Source organism: Triturus cristatus, chromosome 3_1 (genome assembly GCF_964204655.1).
Source record: "Triturus cristatus chromosome 3_1, aTriCri1.1, whole genome shotgun sequence".
Classification (NCBI taxonomy): Eukaryota; Metazoa; Chordata; class Amphibia; order Caudata; family Salamandridae; genus Triturus; species Triturus cristatus.
The window spans coordinates 891820451-891840413 of record NC_140583.1 but is presented as its reverse complement, the minus strand read 5'-3'; the positions used below and the strand labels follow the sequence as shown (position 1 = coordinate 891840413).

At 46.6% G+C, this 19963-nt stretch overlaps 1 protein-coding gene across 1 annotated transcript in view; it reads left to right on the top strand.

The window, feature by feature from the left end:
- LOC146861242 (sodium channel protein type 2 subunit alpha-like) overlaps window positions 1-19963 on the top strand; it is a 784117-nt gene that overhangs the window by 214628 nt on the left and 549526 nt on the right. The gene's annotated exons all lie outside the window — the stretch shown is intronic.

Here is a 19963-nt window from a genome sequence, read left to right as displayed (position 1 = left end):
ACTGTATATAAGGTTTTGAAATACAAATCAGTTTCTCAGGCCTCTTCTGCATCCTTTCTTCAAACTGCTCCGGCCCATTTTAGTATCTCGCAATTATCTACTGGAACCCACTCTGGTCAGATGAACCTTTTTACTTGCCCAATAGCGTGGAGGGAAAAACACAATTATCAAAATTTCTGTCCGTAATTTGCCATAATCAAGGACTCGAGACTTAATCTCTTGGCTCTCTGGTTTTTATTATCAGCATAAAGATTTGGAGATACAAAGTCCTCAATACGAGGCACAACAAGTACATAGGCACTAACACAAATGCTACTCTACGGAGAATCCGCATACGGCTAAAAATAACTAAAAGTACAATCTCTAAAAGCATGAGGTAGAACACCACCAAGCAAATGTCGATACTAGGGACACTGAACCATATCATCTCTGTCCCTACTCTGCACTAGATGACATCCCTACTTAGCAATCCCTTGAGACCCTCATCGAATAAAAGGTGTCAGAGTGAAACTTCATAAGAAGTCTTCACTTAGAGAGCTTTGGTCTAAGTTGCCCCCTCTATCCCTTCGCCTAGCCTTCCTCTGCTCTGGGCTGCTCTGATCTGCTTCCACCCTCGGGGCGCTGTCCCTAATACAGAACCCCAAATCCCAGAACACGCCCTTTGCCCCTCCTCTTCTGCGGGGTCGTCTTTCAGTAAATTTCCACAGAGCGCTGTCCAGTTCCATCGTCCATCGCTTGGCCTTGAGTCCCAGACGCCATCCGCACTAGGAGTTACGATTGGCACATTCCAATACACTCCCATGTCTGGCTTTTACTACATAAGTCAATTTGTGAACAAAGAGCTTCTCTACTAACGAGCAACTGTCCTTGCACCTGGGGTGAGATCATGCAAAGCAGACATTCTTCACATCTTTTAAGTTGCAATTTACTACAGCCTAAAACCTCTACTGGAATAAATCCTTTTTGGCCTATTGCCCTTGGCTAACATAAGAAAATACCAGGCCTTTCGCCTCAACGATATATGCGAATTCTGGCCACTACTTCGGTTACACAAGCAGGTTTCAATCACAGTATTGACATTTACGTCTTTCTTTCATGTGTGGTCAAGCTAAACAAACTACAGACACGAAGTCTAGGGTGCACATTTCTAACACCACATTACATTTCACATAAACTAAACTCTATACATTTCTCCAACACGTTTACAATGGGCTTGTACATAGCTAACACTTCTATTAAAATCGATATAGGTTATACAATTCATAATACATTGCACACAAGATACCTGGATACACATTTGATTATATGCGGGTGCCGACTAACAGTGAGTATAATGCACCCCTACAATTTTCAAACTTTTAAGCGCTACATCAGTTCCCCCCTTTGATGACATCCGTCATCACACCATTACATTTCTCTTCTTTAGAACTGATTTAAACCGCGCTAGTCATAACTTGGCCATGTCGAACTCCCTCCAGTCTCTTAAGACTCTCATATTGCTGCTCCTGGAGCTTCGCCATCCTTTTCTCGTTTGCCTTAAGAGCCCTTTCAACCTTGCCTCCTTGATACCACTTCCATGCCTTCACGCATCCCCACAAACAAATCACGCAAACCACAGCAATGATAATTGGCTTCAACACTGATCCCAGAAATCCTCTTCCCAAATTCGCAAACCAGGTTCCCACTCTTCCAAAGCCTAATCCAATCTTCTCCCACACATTCTCCTCCGTCAAATCCATAATCTCCTTGTGAATAGTCGTGATGTTATCTATGTACTTCCCTATCTCCTTCGTGTTGTCTGGAATATATGTGCAGCATTCCTGAACCTTCAATAATTTGCAGACCCCGCCTTCTTTTGCTAATAATACGTCTAAAGCAAGGCGATTCTGCATAACCATATTCCGTATCGACAACATCTCTCCAGCCACCAACAACAAAGATCTCGCCGTGTTCATAGACAACTCATCAACCACAGTCGCCAACCTCCTAATCTTCACATCATTCAACACCACACCCATACTAGGTATCATTGCTCCGTATATGTCCCCAATCACTGCACCAGCGTTCGTAGCCCTACGTTTCCTGGACTGTCGCTTCATCTCTAACAACTCCAAGTCCTCGGTGTGATAGATCTTCGGGAATATAATGGCCAAATAGCATATGCCATACCAATTCGCAGGTAGCCTGACATAAGCATTCTTCCCACATACATAATATACTGTCGGAATTACCTCTACTGGACCTACCATAAAATTCTTAGCAGAGGCTTCCACTGTGAAAGTCTGAGAACAAGTGCTATGTCCTACTGCGACCTTATCCGTATCGGATTGAGGCCGCCCAATACACAAATTCCCTCTCTGTACCTCATCTAACGCTATTGGTCCATAACTTCCCTTGGATCTGTGAGCCCTCTCCTCGTCTGTCCAATCTACTGGGCTATCTCCGGTGTGTCGTGTCTGGGTCAACCGTCTGTATCTGTCCTCTACCTGGTCTATGAATTTCTTCTCTATCTCAGATAACGCACATGTCAGGTTATTCCTGTGAGCATGCGCCGTATCCAACTTCATAGTCGGTCTAAAATACTTCAGGAGTCTGTCCTCTTTCTTATTAGAATCATATTTGTTCAAATGCTTGATTGCTGGAACTTCAGGAAGTACCGTATCAAAATTTGAAAAGAAATACTCGAACTGTCTCCTGTCATAAAATAAACTGAGTAATAAACTACAAGAAATCCCATAAGTCAATGGGAGATGATGATACTTGATACCCTCATCCACTGAAGCAGGCAACTGCATACACACATAGCAATCCTTCACATCCATCGCATCAACATACTCATACAGCAACCTTGCATACGCATTAAGCTTAAAGTCACCCTTTGACAAATCCATGTGGAGTCTGCGATCATCCCTCAACTTCGATATTTCCTGTTCTCTGATACTGTCACCTCTCTGCCCTGGGGTATTAGGTGTGGGTGCTCCCTGAACCTTCCCCTCTTGTCTGTGAGCCACCATGTATGAACTTATCACTACCGCAAATATGGTGACTACCACAACTCCTATCAATGTGCCTATTATCAGTTTAGCCCTACGATGTGGGTTTGCAGGATCTGCCATCTTCGGAATGTACTCAGTGTCCAATACAGTCTCTGAAAGGGTATGTCTTCTTCTCATTAATGTCTCTTTCGTGAACTTAGGCAAACCTCCCTAACTTTTCTTCGTTCTATAACGGAAAAATCCCTAATTTTATTCTTCTTCCGCTCGGATCTAGGTTATCTTCTTCTCTGCTTGCAACCTTCTCAAATCAATCTAACATAAGCGCTGGTCCCAACAGTTCCAAAACTCCTTGCAATATTTCGAGCTTAAGAATGATCAGTTCTTGTGGATCTGGCACAGTCGTGAACGTCGGGAACTCCAAATTGTCCAAGATCATACCTCGAATGACACTTAGGAATGGCGGACTCGGAATATGAATCGTCAAAATTCCTTCGATCTCCAATCCCGGAACCTTCAGCAACACTTCCACCCTCTGGAGCGGGACACTGTTGACCAATGTCATCGACCTCAACCTTCCCGTGCTCGGTAACCCTGGCATCAGTCACTTGATATGCCCACTCTGGTGAAGCGTACTTCCGACTTGGTACTCTTGTTCTCCTTGATCTTCTCACACCTTGAGGATTCTCCTCGTCACCTGACTCTTCTTCTGGCTCTTCCGAAACTGGTGCAAGGTCTGTGTCCGGAGCCAACCTCAGGTTTACCCGGTTCTGTCTTGCGGGCCAAACCCTTTCTGCTTCGGTGGCACCTCCGGTCTTCTCCCCGATACCCTGTGCACTGACTTCCTCTTCTTCGCCCGAACTTGATTCTGTACTACCCACTGCACCTCTTGCTCTTTCGCCGGTTTCTGGGTCAGTACTTCTTTCACGTTCTTCCTCAACTCGATTCAGTGCACCATCAGCCGCTTCAGCAACCCTTACAGCTTGACTGGCCCTCTCAGGAGGCTCTGTCGGCTCACTGGGATCTTTGTTCTCGAGAGGGGCTGTATCTTCCAAGGGTGCTGGAACTCTACGGGTATGAGAAGCATGCACCCAGTTCGGTAAACCTCCACACTTGACAGCTGTGTTCGTGACAAGAATCACCTGGAACGGGCCGCGCCACCTAGCATCCAAACAACTCTTCCTCACGTGCTTTCGGACTAGGACCCAATCGCCTGGGTCCAAGTCGTGGCACCGGTCACTCGCAGCTGGAACCGTTGCTGTCTGCACCTGCTGAGACACAGAACGGACCACGTCAGCAAGGCCTTTACAATAGTCCAGGATCATATCATCAGTGATATTTATCAGAGCAGTAGCAGGTATTGCAGGCAAACGCATCGCTCTTCCCATGAGGATTTCATGGGGTGTCAACCCAGTCCTTCTATCAGGCACACTTCGGAGGCTCATAAGGACCAAAGGTAAGGCATCAGGCCATTTCAGAGACGTAGACGAACACACTTTCGCCATCCGAGCCTTCAGAGTTCCATTCACCTGCTCCACTATCCCTGAAGCTTCTGGTCTATAGCTACAGTGTAACTTCTGGTCTATATTCAGAGCAGCACAAAGCAACTTCATAACTTCGCTGTGGAAATGAGTTCCTCTGTCCGATTCAAAGGACGTCGGGAACCCGTACCTTGGAATGAGTTCTCTCAATAATAGTTTTGCTACCGTGAGCGTGTCACATCTACGTGTAGGGTATGCCTCCACCCACCTGGAAAAGACACATACTATCACTAATATGTACCTCAACCCATTACACTTCGGCATTTCAACAAAATCCAGCTGCATCCTATTGAAAGGTCCCCCTGACCTCCCTATGTGGCTCAACGTCACAGCGGTTCTTTTCCCCACATTCATCTGTTGACAAGTGACACACCTCTGACACACGGTTTCAGCCACTGCCCGAAACTTCGGGTTATACCAAGTCTGACGAAACACTCTCATCATTGCGTCTCTACCAAGGTGTACAGCACCATGTATCAACCTCGCCATGGGATTCAATAAACATTCCGGCAACACCGCTCGTCCATCATTCGAAACCCATATATCCACATCTCCCTTCTCACATCCAGCTCGCATCCAGCTGTCACGTTCCTGATCCGAGACCCCTTCCTGAAGCTGTTTCAGTTCCTCCCATGAGTCTGCCATTGCTAGCATCTGACCGTACACCACCTCCTCCCCAGTTTCCTCAACGTGGGTCTCAGTGAAGTTGCATCCCTGTTCTGCACAAAATCGAGCTACTTCATCAGCGTAGTTGTTTCCCAACGAGACGAAATCATTTCCCTTTGTGTGGGCAGCACATTTAACAACAGCAATTTCATCAGGACCTTGCAATGCTTTTAACAGTTTCCGTACATGTTCACCATTTCTTATAGGAGAACCTGAAGACGTCATAAACCCTCTCTGGGACCATAGCTGTCCGAAGTCATGAACCACACCAAACCCATACTGGCTGTCCGTGTAAATAGTTACACGGATCTTGTCGGCTGCCAAACAGGCACGAGTCAAGGCAATGAGCTCAGCCACCTGCGCGGAGTGTACTCCTTCTAAACAAGCGGCTTCAACCACACCCGTGATGGTGCATACAGCAAACGCTGCTCTCAATCGACCGACACTGTCTCTTAAGCATGAACCGTCCACAAAAAAGATCTCATCTGAAACTGGGAGCGGTTCATCGACAATGTCAGGTCTCGGTTTGGTGCATAGTTCCGTAACGTCGAGACAATCATGGTCCTCACAATCTTCATTATCATCTATAATTGGAACAGGTAACAATGTAGCAGGATTTAAAACAGCACACCTCTTCAGTGTCACATTATCGGCTGCAAGGATAACTTGCTCATAACGAGTCAGCCTATTATTCGTGAGGTGCTGCGTTTTAGTCCTAGTCATCAACAGTTCAACAGAATGTGGCACATGTACAGTAAGAGGATGACCCATCACAATGCTCTCACATCTCTCGATGCTGACACCTGTTGCCGCAACGGATCTGAGACATCCGGGCAACGCAGAAGCTACTGGATCTAAAGTAGCTGAGAAATAAGCAACTGGTCTACGGACACCTCCATGATTCTGGGTTAACACTGCTAATGCGCAACCTTCTCTTTCGCAGCAGAACAATGCAAATGCCTTGTTGTAATCCGGCATTCCCAACGCAGGAGCGCTACATAAGGCTTCTCTCAGCCTCAGAAATGATTTCAAACAGTCGTCGTCCCATGGTACCGGATCACTTACATCCTTTCGCGTCAGCCGCTGTAAAGGCTTCGCTTCAAAGGAAAAGTTTGGGATCCACTGGCGGCAATAGCCCACCATTCCCAAAAACATTCTAACTTCCCTCTGTGTCGAGGGAACTGGCATCCTCAGAATCGCATCAATGCGATCTGGAGACACTTTCCTTTTACCCTTCTCAATTCTGTGCCCCAAATACTGTACCTCAGGTAAACAGTATTGCAGCTTGTGACCGTTCTCTCCCAGGAAATTCAACAACGCAATGGTATCGACCCTGCAAGCGTCTTCTGTCTCTGATGCGACAAGCAGGTCGTCAATGTATTGCACCAAAACAGAGTTTTTCGGCAACACAAGACCTTCAAGATTCTTCTTTAAGAGCTGATTAAAAATTGACGGGCTCTCCGTATACCCCTGTGGGATTCGACACCATGTTAATATCCGATTCTCTAGCCTAAACGCAAAAAGAAATCTACTTTCTTCATGTAGGGGAATCGAAAAGAATGCCTGACACAAGTCAATCACTGTGAACCATCCAGCTCCGCATGGGATCTGGAACAGTATCACAGATGGATTCGGTACCACTGGACAACATGGAACAACTATGTCGTTTATTTTCCGCAGGTCTTGCACTATCCTAAACTTCCCACTTGGTTTCTGCAGTCCCATAATGGGTGAGTTACATGGACTACCCATGATCTCCACCAGTATTCCCTGCCTAATCATAGACTCGATCACAGGTTTGATCCCTGCTACTGTTTCAGGCGACAGTTTATACTGGGGTGTTCTCGGGAATTCCGCGTTCGGCTTAACCTGTATTCTCACTGGTTCCACTCCCCTGACTAAGCCGATCTCCTCTCCGCTTAGATCCCACACATCGGCCGATACAGACTCCCTCAAGTCCGGTGGAAGCTCCTCCACTGTCAAAGCCGGGTACATTTCCACGCACACCCGCTGATTTGCAACCTTAAAGGTCGCATCATCATCCCTTGTCTGTACCTCTACTCCTTTCGGGGTACAGTAGATTGTGCAATTGAGCTTACACAACAAATCTCTTCCCAACAGACAAACAGGACTAGAATCGCACACCACGAACTGATGTCGATCCCTAAAGTTGCCTATCCTGACTGGAATCGGTTCTGTCAAGGGGCTAACTAGCCTCTTGTTCGCCACTCCAACCACTTGTATGCATTCCCCCGAAAGGGCTACCCCCGGAATTACTGCTGATCTTATAGTTGACCTGGTAGCCCCCGTATCTACCAAAAAGGTAGTAGGGTGTCCATCGAGTTCTGCTTCCACAAAGGGTCCTCTCTGATCTACCTCTAGAATGGCCCTAAGTATGCAATCATCATCCCGACCTAAACTCAACTGTGCCAGCAGATCTGCATCCCTCTCCTCTCCTACTTCGAACATGGGCATCTGCAAATAAGTCCGAGCTCCCTGCTGTATGTTCTGCATCCGGGGTGGCTGGGGAACCTGCACCTGCGAGACGCCGGTCCCCCCTTGCATCATTCTCGGTACAGTCACCGTCTGTACCTGTTCCGCCCCAGGGACCTGACCCATTCCTCCCTCCATCTGCGGCTGATTATAGGGGTTCAAGGGACACTCGCGCCTCCAATGTCCCACCTGGTGACACTGGTGACAAGCAGTCGTCTTCTTCAAGATCGCTACATCTATGCCTGTCCTAGGGTCAACGGGCCTCGGCCTTCCCTGACCCTGCGCGTTCTGATTCCCTGTCTGATAGTTTCCCTGTCTCCGCACCACCGGACCCCCATTCGGCGGTCCCTGAGCAGCTTGCATCTGAATGAGCAATAGGTTATCCTTCATCTTCTTGTGCTTTGACTCAATCTCATCCGTGCAGTACCTGGCGTACCGCAAGATCTCATCTACAGGCTTATTCTGCCAACAGATCAAATGCTGCTGTATCATGAGACTGACCTCGGGCTTCCAACCCAGCACGAACTTAGACACAAACTGTCCCATATCCTTCGTTTCCAGCTCATCTAGGCCACTGTACTGCTTAAAAGCCTTCAAAAGTCTCTTATAGAATTCATGTACTGTCTCCTTTGGCTCCTGCACCGTCCTATCTATCTTCACCCAATCAATGTCTTGGGGTGAAACCTTCGATTTCAACCAGGTAATTACTTTATCGTAAAGCCTCATCACTACGGGCGACGGACCATTTGTAATCATGTTCCTATCAGGCTCATAGTCCGGCCAATCAACAGCAATTTTACATGCGTTCCACAGATCCCCCGGAACCACGATATCAAATAAGGTGTTCAGGTCTATCCACAACACCTTCGAAATCTTAACAAAACGCTCAACTTGCTTGTACCACTCTGCAGGCTTCTCCCTGAGCCTGGGAAAATCATTCGTAAATGATGCCAAATCCCCCCTGCTCCATGGTACATGCACATATCCTCCATTCGCCACTTCCCTAAGGGGAAAGGTCTTAGCTAATAGCAACCCCTCTGCCGGAGTTCCTCCGTCCGCTCCCCTTGGGGTCTTTTTCTTTGACCATTTCTCTTCCCATTTATCAAGCGTCAACCATGGCCGCATGGCTAGGATCAGTTCTCTAGTATGTGACCTCAGACCAACAACCCTCTTCTCCTCTAGCTCCCGCTCTGTATAATGCATCCTATGGCTTCCTTGCAATGCTCTAGTCTTGGACAGATCCACACCATATTCCTTCGCCAATCCCCTCAATTTCTCGTGTGCCATTCGTGCTTTCCGCGTCACATCTTTCGCCACGAAAAACAGGTCATCTGGACTGTAGGATACTATCCTCTCAAGAGGTAGACTTCCATATATAATTTCATCTGCCTCCGCCTTAAGCCTTACTACGTCTATCATCCCTGCCTTCAAGGCTCCTTTCAACACCTGACAACTCGCTCCACGTCCCTCATCATATTCACATTCTGGCTCCGTCTCCCTCCTCTCTTCTGGTGGTTCTATGGGAGCAGAAGGGCTCTGAAAGGCAACTGGAGTTGTCCCCGCTTTGCCCATATTCCAGGTCATTTGCTTCTTTGGCGGCACCCATGACCTTAAATCTGATCTCGACTCCATCAGAGTCCTCGGCCTCTCCGATCTCTGGTCTTCCTCGCCCCTAGATGTGTCTGATACTGCTGCTAATGGTGTACTCCATTGTACAGGGCTTGGAGGTCGGGCAATTGCCCCTTCCAACTCACTTTCCCCGCTTTCTCTCCTCGTTCTTTCTGCCACTCGTTCTGACCTCTCTCTTTCCTCTGATTCCGGACTGTATATCGACACAATCGGTCCAATGGTGACCGGTACCCTTAAGGCATCCGGTAACCTCATCTCTCTTTCAATCCTCCCACTAGCCTCAGACGGACCCTGTGAACTCGCGGTCTCAAACGAAACCAACCCTTCCACTCGAGTCTCAGGCTGGATTGTTACCCTCCTAGTTTCTCCCCTCTCACCCCACCTATCATCCGCTTCATCTGGATTATAAGGGGGTGGTCTCTCGTCTAGCAATCTTTGCAATACCCCATCATCGGAATCACTATCTTCCTCCTGTGCCTTCTCCTGTGCTTTCACATGGCGTATCCCTGTCGAATCTATTATCACAGGATACAGTTTCGCTTCCTCAATTGTCTGCACTCTCCATCTTTTCTCCGCTGCGTCCCACTTGGCATCCTGAAATGCCCTAATCGACTTCCTCATTCTCTCCTGACTTCTTCCCTTTTCCTTATCATGCGCTGCTCTAATCCACGCATGTAATGCTTCAAACTGTGCTGGTCTTGGCAAGGGTTTTAAGGACCCCATCACCGTCTTCAGTTGGTACAGCACCGCTAATCTAAATGAGCCGTACCTCGGGAAAGCTAATTCCCCTTCACCTTGTGTCACCTTGTGCCAATTCTCAATCCAAACTATAGTATGTAACCCCACATTCTGTGCCATGTAATGTGCCGGGGTATCCTCGGGAGGGGCTTCTTCTCCCCCACGAACCACCACATGCTTATCGCCTCTACACAACTCTCGCAAAGCCCTAAGGCACTTCATAATGAGCAAATTCGATCTCGCGTTCTATTTACTTCTTGTTCCCGAATCCTCCAATAACAGCGCGACTCACACCAACCGGCCTATCACAGCGCGACACTCTCTGACGTCACCTTCCTTCGCTCGCAGCAGTTCCCTTCTCCAAACTCGTTTCACGCTTACTCACGTCCCATTCACACACTGAAATAACTAATTAAGTTACTTCTCTGGCTGTCCGTCCACAGCCTCTGACTGTTCGTCCACAGTCTCTCGCCTTTGTTGACCTCAATTGGCGCCCGTCTGCCCCCGTCCGGCCAGACAGATCGCCTCTGATAGGTTACTAACACTCCGATCTGCACACCACAACCCACGACCAGCGTTAAGTTGCCATACACACACGCATTCGCTCCCCCTATCTCGGTCCAGGTGATCGATGGTACCTCACGATCTCCTTTGGGTGGTCAACAAAATCTATCTCAGGTGTCTTCTACACCACAATTCCCGGGCTGCGCGCGCTCACAGCCTGATCTCACAATCACACGACATACACAACAACTCCGCAAGACATCACACAACAAATCAACACCGCAATCTACAACATCTCATTTTCATACTCACTCCTGGAACTGCTGCTTTCGGCCGTGCTGCTACTCGCCGTCGATGCTCATCTGCTGCCGTCTGCTGCTCGCCATCTGATGATTCAGCATCGCTTATCGTCTCTTGGGCCTCAAGGGTCACTTATCCTTATCTAATCTTCCCTCGCTATCAGAAAGAAACCATCCTCGTTTGCTACCAACTGCTCCGGCCCATTTTAGTATCTCGCAATTATCTACTGGAACCCACTCTGGTCAGATGAACCTTTTTACTTGCCCAATAGCGTGGAGGGAAAAACACAATTATCAAAATTTCTGTCCGTAATTTGCCATAATCAAGGACTCGAGACTTAATCTCTTGGCTCTCTGGTTTTTATTATCAGCATAAAGATTTGGAGATACAAAGTCCTCAATACGAGGCACAACAAGTACATAGGCACTAACACAAATGCTACTCTACGGAGAATCCGCATACGGCTAAAAATAACTAAAAGTACAATCTCTAAAAGCATGAGGTAGAACACCACCAAGCAAATGTCGATACTAGGGACACTGAACCATATCATCTCTGTCCCTACTCTGCACTAGATGACATCCCTACTTAGCAATCCCTTGAGACCCTCATCGAATAAAAGGTGTCAGAGTGAAACTTCATAAGAAGTCTTCACTTAGAGAGCTTTGGTCTAAGTTGCCCCCTCTATCCCTTCGCCTAGCCTTCCTCTGCTCTGGGCTGCTCTGATCTGCTTCCACCCTCGGGGCGCTGTCCCTAATACAGAACCCCAAATCCCAGAACACGCCCTTTGCCCCTCCTCTTCTGCGGGGTCGTCTTTCAGTAAATTTCCACAGAGCGCTGTCCAGTTCCATCGTCCATCGCTTGGCCTTGAGTCCCAGACGCCATCCGCACTAGGAGTTACGATTGGCACATTCCAATACACTCCCATGTCTGGCTTTTACTACATAAGTCAATTTGTGAACAAAGAGCTTCTCTACTAACGAGCAACTGTCCTTGCACCTGGGGTGAGATCATGCAAAGCAGACATTCTTCACATCTTTTAAGTTGCAATTTACTACAGCCTAAAACCTCTACTGGAATAAATCCTTTTTGGCCTATTGCCCTTGGCTAACATAAGAAAATACCAGGCCTTTCGCCTCAACGATATATGCGAATTCTGGCCACTACTTCGGTTACACAAGCAGGTTTCAATCACAGTATTGACATTTACGTCTTTCTTTCATGTGTGGTCAAGCTAAACAAACTACAGACACGAAGTCTAGGGTGCACATTTCTAACACCACATTACATTTCACATAAACTAAACTCTATACATTTCTCCAACACGTTTACAATGGGCTTGTACATAGCTAACACTTCTATTAAAATCGATATAGGTTATACAATTCATAATACATTGCACACAAGATACCTGGATACACATTTGATTATATGCGGGTGCCGACTAACAGTGAGTATAATGCACCCCTACAATTTTCAAACTTTTAAGCGCTACATCAAAACTAAAGGTCTCATTTAGGGTTAGGCTGGTGGTCCCTGGAGGCGGAGGACCGCCTTCATACTGTGGGATCCCCATCTGCCTGTCGGAGATCTTTCTGCCTTCAGTGCCTCTAACAGATGCACTGAAGGCAGAGCCGCCTTATATTTTTCACACGCTCGGCATTCTGTTTTTGTTTTCCTGAAACAAACTCCCACTCGCAGAGCAGTTCCAGTGATGTTGGCACTAAAAAGCCTTAAATGGCTAACTTATGCAGGGAAATTCAATGAAGATAGCCCTGGCCCAAATAGACTGAGGTGGCTGTCACTCTGACCCTATATCTGATGGACCCTTAGGTGAAGGGTTTTTGCTGATAGAACCAGCTGTGACTCCATCAGAAGAACCCTGCATTTTCAACACCTCCAAATGCTCAACAGCACTGACAAGTTGGCGGATGGGACATCTGTAATTTTTTGGTGATGCCCCACATCTGGAAGACTCTAAATGACCATACAGATTCCTTCCTGTCAAGAGGAGTTGTCAGTCTTGCTCCTCTTCTATATTACTGATGAAATGAGTTGAAGAAACACCTGCTTTTTGGTAAATGCTCATTGAGCCTTGATAAGCCTTTAACAAGTATGGCCAGTCCATCCATCCATTCATTCATCCACCAATCTGTTAAGCCATCCAATATTACTATCATTTCTAAAACGACTCTTTCACAACAGTGAACTCCTAGGCTCTTTAAAAACAAAAATTTCGTTGTTTAAGAAATGGGAATTCAATGTTTCATCAAATCTCTAACCTGCATTTTTAGAGGACGTTTTGGAGAACATTAACACTGGTCCTTTGATGGTCTCTTATCATGGGCATGGGGGTGCAGGCCAATTTTAGATCTCATATAGATGAAAGATCATTCATGTTTGTGTTCATCATCATAATATGCAGTCTTTTAACTACATGTGCTCAAAGTTAGAATAAAATCCAATATATCATGCCCTTTTGCATGTCTTCATTGTATTGGTTCAATAATAATTCAACATTTTGTAAAGCATTAGAAGTCACAGGATACCTTAAAGATATCACTTATCACAACTCAAATATAATTCCAGGTGTGCCATCCTTATCACTGGTGTTAGCCTATGTGACTTTGTAAGAAATTACCCCACTTTTGCTGTGGACTCCTCATATTGTTCTTTCTGATTTTGCTGGCTCCACAACTTTGTGCACTTTACCACTGCTAAACAGTAGTAAAGCCCATGTGCTTCCACTTAGAACCTATTCTGTACAGTGGAACTCTCTGTTTGGCCTATTTACCTTCCCTATTAGTCCATTGTAAATGCTGGTTAAAATGCATCTATGAAATTGATGTTTAAATGTGGTATATCAGTGACAGTGTGTATTTTCACCGCCCATATACTTGACAAAACTATATGTAACTGGTCAACATCATTGTGCCCTTGCTGGGCTAAAGTTTAAATGCTCTGCAGCAACACATGTCAAGGGAAATTTAATTTTCCATGTAAGACAAGCCTATTTGCATATCCTCATAGGTCACCCCTAAAGTGTGCCTTGTAATCCCCCAGGACAGAGTTCTAATGCATTAAAATTGGGCACCCTACATATTGGCTTTAGTGTGCTCTCACAGCGGGAAACAACACAAAAGCTATTTCACTGTGTAGGCTTTGCTAGAATTTTTCCTGAACAAGCCTAGATTAAAAGCTGTATTTCCTAACTCTACCTGGGAAAATGCTAGAAAGGGTATTCAAATTATTTCTTGCTAAATTTTCAAAATCTGATTTAATGGTGACATCAGATTTTTGATAACTTAAGTAGATTAGTAACTTTATTAAAATTTACTTTGTGCTGCCTGAGCCAACAAGCCTATAACCAGAGTTGTCACTCATCTCTTCTGGAGCTGAAAAGCACGTACTTGACAGAGTAGTGTCAATGGCCCTGGCTCAAAATACAATTCCATGACTCTGAGCCAAGAAAGGTTAGATGGGTGCTATACTCTAACCACTGAATAGGCATTAGCTCTGTGGGAGTGGACAGGATCAGGTATCAGAGCACAAGGAAACCCTAGATGCTAGACAGGGTGTCTTTTATTTATTCCCAAAACCCTCCTAGACAGCAAAACTCCAGTCACAGTTGGGGAGAGTGCCAGTTTGGACCCTGTCTGATGGGGGGGAGAGCTCATCTAAATAGGAGTTTGGTAAAGGAGCGAAAGGAAGATCTGCCTGGTGGCCAAAGGGTTATGCAATATTAAAATGGGGCTTCTGGGGTATATCACAGGAATGCAAAGAGTTAAAGCTGCAAAAGGAGGTGGGGTACTAATAGAAAAAAGTGAGGACTGTGTGATAGATTTTCTTCTGTCAGTGGCTAATGCACAGGATGAACCTGGCCCCTTTCAACACCACCTCCTCCGAACATTGCTGGATCTGGTACGACTCCACCGGAACAAAAAAGGCCCTGCTGGAAGGAACAGTCCTGTCCGAACTGCCAAGCCATGTCTTCCCTGGACCGGAAACAAGCTTCCTAGGACCGGTTTCTGGCATTTCAGCCGTCTTCAGCAAGGCTTGCTTGAATCCGGAGGCAAAGTGAGCAAAGGACTCACGTCTGAGCATACCCTGCCAACTCATGGCGAACAAAGCTAAAACCAAAGGAAATGATGGACGGAGTGTTTAACATTGCAAGCACTCGCCCCCAGTCAACTGATCTGGGTTTAATCCATCACCGTTCTTTAGCCCACTCTGCCACCCCAGTTCAGATATGGCCATATGCAAATCAGTCTGACCCTGTGCCTCATGGGAACAGTCCAGCCCGAACTGCCAAGCCATGTCTTCCCTGGACCGAAAACAAGCTTCCTAGGACCGGTTTCTGGCATTTCAGCCGTCTTCAGCCAGGCTTGCTTGAATCCAGTGGCAAAGTGAGCAAGGGACTCACGTCTGAGCATACCCTGCCAACTCATGGCGAACAAAGCTAAAACCAAAGGAAATGATGGACGGAGTGTTGAACATTGCAAGCACTCACCCCCAGTCAACTGATTTGGGTTTAATCCATCACCGTTCTTTAGCCCACTCTGCCACCCCAGTTCAGACATGGCCATATGTAAATCAGTCTGACCCTGTGCCTCATGGGAACAGTCCAGCCCGAACTGCCAAGCCATGTCTTCCCTGGACCGGAAACAAGCTTCCTAGGACCGGTTTATGGCATTTCAGCCGTCTTCAGCCAGGCTTGCTTGAATCCAGTGGCAAAGTGAGCAAGGGACTCACGTCTGAGCATGCCCTGCCAACTCATGGCGAACAAAGCAAAAACTAAAGGAAATGATGGACGGAGTGTTGAACATTGCAAGCACTCACCCCCAGTCAACTGATCTGGGTTTAACCCATCACCGTTCTTTAGCCCACTCTGCCACCCCAGTTCAGACATGGCCATATGCAAATCAGTCTGACCCTGTGCCTCATGGGAACAGTCCAGCCCGAACTGCCAAGCCATGTCTTCCCTGGACCGGAAACAAGCTTCCTAGGACCGGTTTCCGGCATTTCAGCCGTCTTCAGCCAGGCTTGTTTGAATCCAGTGGCAAAGTGAGCAAGGGACTCACGTCTGAGCATACCCTGCCAACTCATGGCGAACAAAGCAAAAACCAAAGGAAATGATGGACGGAGTGTTGAGCATTGCAAGCACTCACCCCCAGTCAACTGATCTGGGTTTAATCCATCACCGTTCTTTAGCCCACTCTGCCACCCCAGTTCAGACATGGCCATATGCAAATCAGTCTGACCCTGTGCCTCATGGGAACAGTCCAGCCCGAACTGCCAAGCCATGTCTTCCCTGGACCGGAAACAAGCCTCCTGGGACCGGTTTCTGGCATTTCAGCCGTCTTCAGCCAGGCTTGCTTGAATCCAGTGGCAAAGTGAGCAAGGGACTCACGTCTGAGCATACCCTGCCTACTCATGGCGAACAAAGCAAAAATCAAAGGAAATGATGGACGGAGTGTTGAACATTGCAAGCACTCACCCCCAGTCAACTGATCTGGGTTTAATCCATCACCGTTCTCTAGCCCACTCTGCCACCCCAGTACAGACATGGCCATATGCAAATCAGTCTGACCCTGTGCCTCATGGGGACAGTCCAGCCCGAACTCTCAAGCCATGTCTTCCCTGGACCGGAAACAAGCTTCCTAGGACCGGTTTCTGGCATTTCAGCCGTCTTCAGCCAGGCTTGCTTGAATCCAGTGGCAAAGTGAGCAAGGGACTCACGTCTGAGCATACCCTGCCAACTCATGGCGAATAAAGCAAAAACCAAAGGAAATGATGGACGGAGCGTTGAACATTGCAAGCACTCACCCCCAGTCAACTGATCTGGGTTTAATCCATCACCGTTCTTTAGCCCACTCTGCCACCCCAGTTCAGACATGGCCATATGCAAATCAGTCTGACCCTGTGCCAGCAAAACTCCAGTCACAGTTGGGGAGAGTGCCAGTTTGGACCCTGTCTGATGGGGGGGAGAGCTCATCTAAATAGGAGTTTGGTAAAGGAGCGAAAGGAAGATCTGCCTGGTGGCCAAAGGGTTATGCAATATTAAAATGGGGCTTCTGGGGTATATCACAGGAATGCAAAGAGTTAAAGCTGCAAAAGGAGGTGGGGTACTAATAGAAAAAAGTGAGGACTGTGTGATAGATTTTCTTCTGTCAGTGGCTAATGCACAGGATGAACCTGGCCCCTTTCAACACCACCTCCTCCGAACATTGCTGGATCTGGTACGACTCCACCGGAACAAAAAAGGCCCTGCTGGAAAGAACAGTCCTGTCTGAACTGCCAAGCCATGTCTTCCCTGGACCGGAAACAAGCTTCCTAGGACCGGTTTCTGGCATTTCAGCCGTCTTCAGCAAGGCTTGCTTGAATCCGGAGGCAAAGTGAGCAAGGGACTCACGTCTGAGCATACCCTGCCAACTCATGGCGAACAAAGCTAAAACCAAAGGAAATGATGGACGGAGTGTTTAACATTGCAAGCACTCGCCCCCAGTCAACTGATCTGGGTTTAATCCATCACCGTTCTTTAGCCCACTCTGCCACCCCAGTTCAGATATGGCCATATGCAAATCAGTCTGACCCTGTGCCTCATGGGAACAGTCCAGCCCGAACTGCCATGCCATGTCTTCCCTGGACCGGAAACAAGCTTCCTAGGACCGGTTTCTGGCATTTCAGCCGTCTTCAGCCAGGCTTGCTTGAATCCAGTGGCAAAGTGAGCACAGGGTCAGACTGATTTGCATATGGCCATGTCTGAACTGGGGTGGCAGAGTGGGCTAAAGAACGGTGATGGATTAAACCCAGATCAGTTGACTGGGGGTGAGTGCTTGCAATGTTCAACACTCCGTCCATCATTTCCTTTGGTTTTTGCCATACTCCAATATCTGCCATTGGGAGTTGCAAGAGACCACTCACTAGAGTGTTGGGTGAACATACGGTATTAAAGAGGGTGCGTAGGCGAGGTCTACCCCACACCAAAGTATTAGAAGTAGCGGTATCTATTTATGCCCGCAGGGTGATGGGCAGGCAGGTATAGTGCGGTGCTCAATGAGCAGGGGGTCGCAGTGGTTGATTTGATGGCCATATGTGGCCATAAGTGGTTGAAGAGGTGGGGGTGGATGTCCCCAAAAGTGCATATATTGCGCTTGTGCACAAAAGTAATAACGTTCCATGTCCGCGGCGCACAATCTGCCCTGCTCAAAGAGGATTGTTAGTGCTTTGCAGGAGATTCTTGATTGCTTGCCGGCCCATGTCAGTGTCACAAGTTGTGCGCAGAGCTTTTTGAAAAAGTGATCAGGTAATGGTATGGGAACATTAACGAATACGTTCAGTAATTTTGGAAGGATAAGCATCTTAGCAATAGCAATTCTCGCAGCCTTAGAGAGTGGATCCAGGCCGGTACACTGGCTTTGAGCAACATCATCATTGTACCATAGCTAGTTGTCCATAGCTCATCAAGATCTCTACTGATCCATATACCTAGGAAGCTGTCACCCACTCATTGTAGTGAGTAATAGGGAGTGAAACGGTCCGAACCAGCGGTGAGGGGTAAAATAATTGATTAAGAAGAACAGTTTATATGAATACCAGTGTAGCCACCAAAGCCGACGACCTCACAAATCACTGGAGATATGTTTGCATGGGGGTCCCACAAATAGAGTGGAATTATCTGCATGCATGGAAACTTAAATACTTCTGCCATGGAAAGCAAGTCCTCTGTCTGTGTGGTGCTGGTGTACGGGTCGCTAAAGGTTCCATCGTCAAGGCAGAGGATAGGTGAGCGGGGACTTCAGCTATAAATATAAAATCACCCTGCCCCAGGTCACGTATGAACACTACATGTCTCGAAATCCCTCTTATACTGTGAACTAGACTGCTTTTAAAGCTACCTGCGGAGATTGGAGCTTTCCATACTGTCTCTCCTTAACAAAAAGACCAGCGTTAAGGTTTCTATGCGAAACAGTTTATTCATTCTTACTCCCCTTCTCTCTCTACCACAAACGAAGCTTAGCAGAGCCATGAATCCTAGCCTTTTGATTGTTTTGCAGCCCTATAAAACAAAACTGGAGGAACCTGCCTGGAAGATGACGCAATGAGTGCAAGTGATTTATTATATCAATTTGCCGGGGAAAAAAGCAACCAATGTGAACCACAAAAAACTGTGTAGCAATAGACACATTTCACTGAGTAAGCAATAGGGAAGATTTGATGCTAGGATTTGTGCACTTGTTGAGAAGTAGATCAGCCACTTCACCATTCTACCCATATACATTCTGGAAAAAGTGTTAAAATCACGAATAGTTAAGGCCTTTTTGCACTACATGTCAAAATGTTTTAAATCAAATTTCCTGGCCTTTCCTATTATGACCTATAGAAGCTACATTATAGTTTCTTTACTTTTACTCAAGACCTATATGTATCCCATTGGCATTAACCATAATAGGACTTTCCTTCATTGTGAATCAGTCCGACTGCCCAAGCCAGTTTTCATAAAAGCTGATAGTGCTTTTTAGTGCATAATTTGCAAAGGAACAGTGTCCCCTGAACCATAGAATATGTGTGCTTAGATCTCCTATGTGGCCTAAAAGATATAATGCGTGTTACAAATTACTCTGTGAAATGCAGTGCTGGAAAGAGATGCCCTCAGTTGGACACCTAATCCAACTGAGTGGCCCATAGTATTGTTGGGTGGCCTCTCTCGAATAGTCCCTTTTGGTTCTTTCATTTAATCCCTCCACCTCACAATATGATTTGCCCATATTTAGCCAATCAGACCCAAACAAAAATGTCTCTTATTCTTAAGCATGTAGTTCTTTTTTGGGTTGCTTGCTCTCCCTGTTCCTAAGTGGGAGCTCCTTTTCAGGCCCTCAGTTTTGATTGTAGCATATTTATTAGACATAGTTATCAATTGATTCTTAATATCTATAACATGCTTATTAGCATATTTTAAATAACGGCTTTTTAGTGACGACATTTACTTACACAATAATATCATTAAATAATTAAAACCTTTTGAAATGAAAAAGAATCCCTAGTTCTGGTCTGGAGCTTCTTAGACATGTGTTTGCTGGAATAACAAGAATGTGGCAG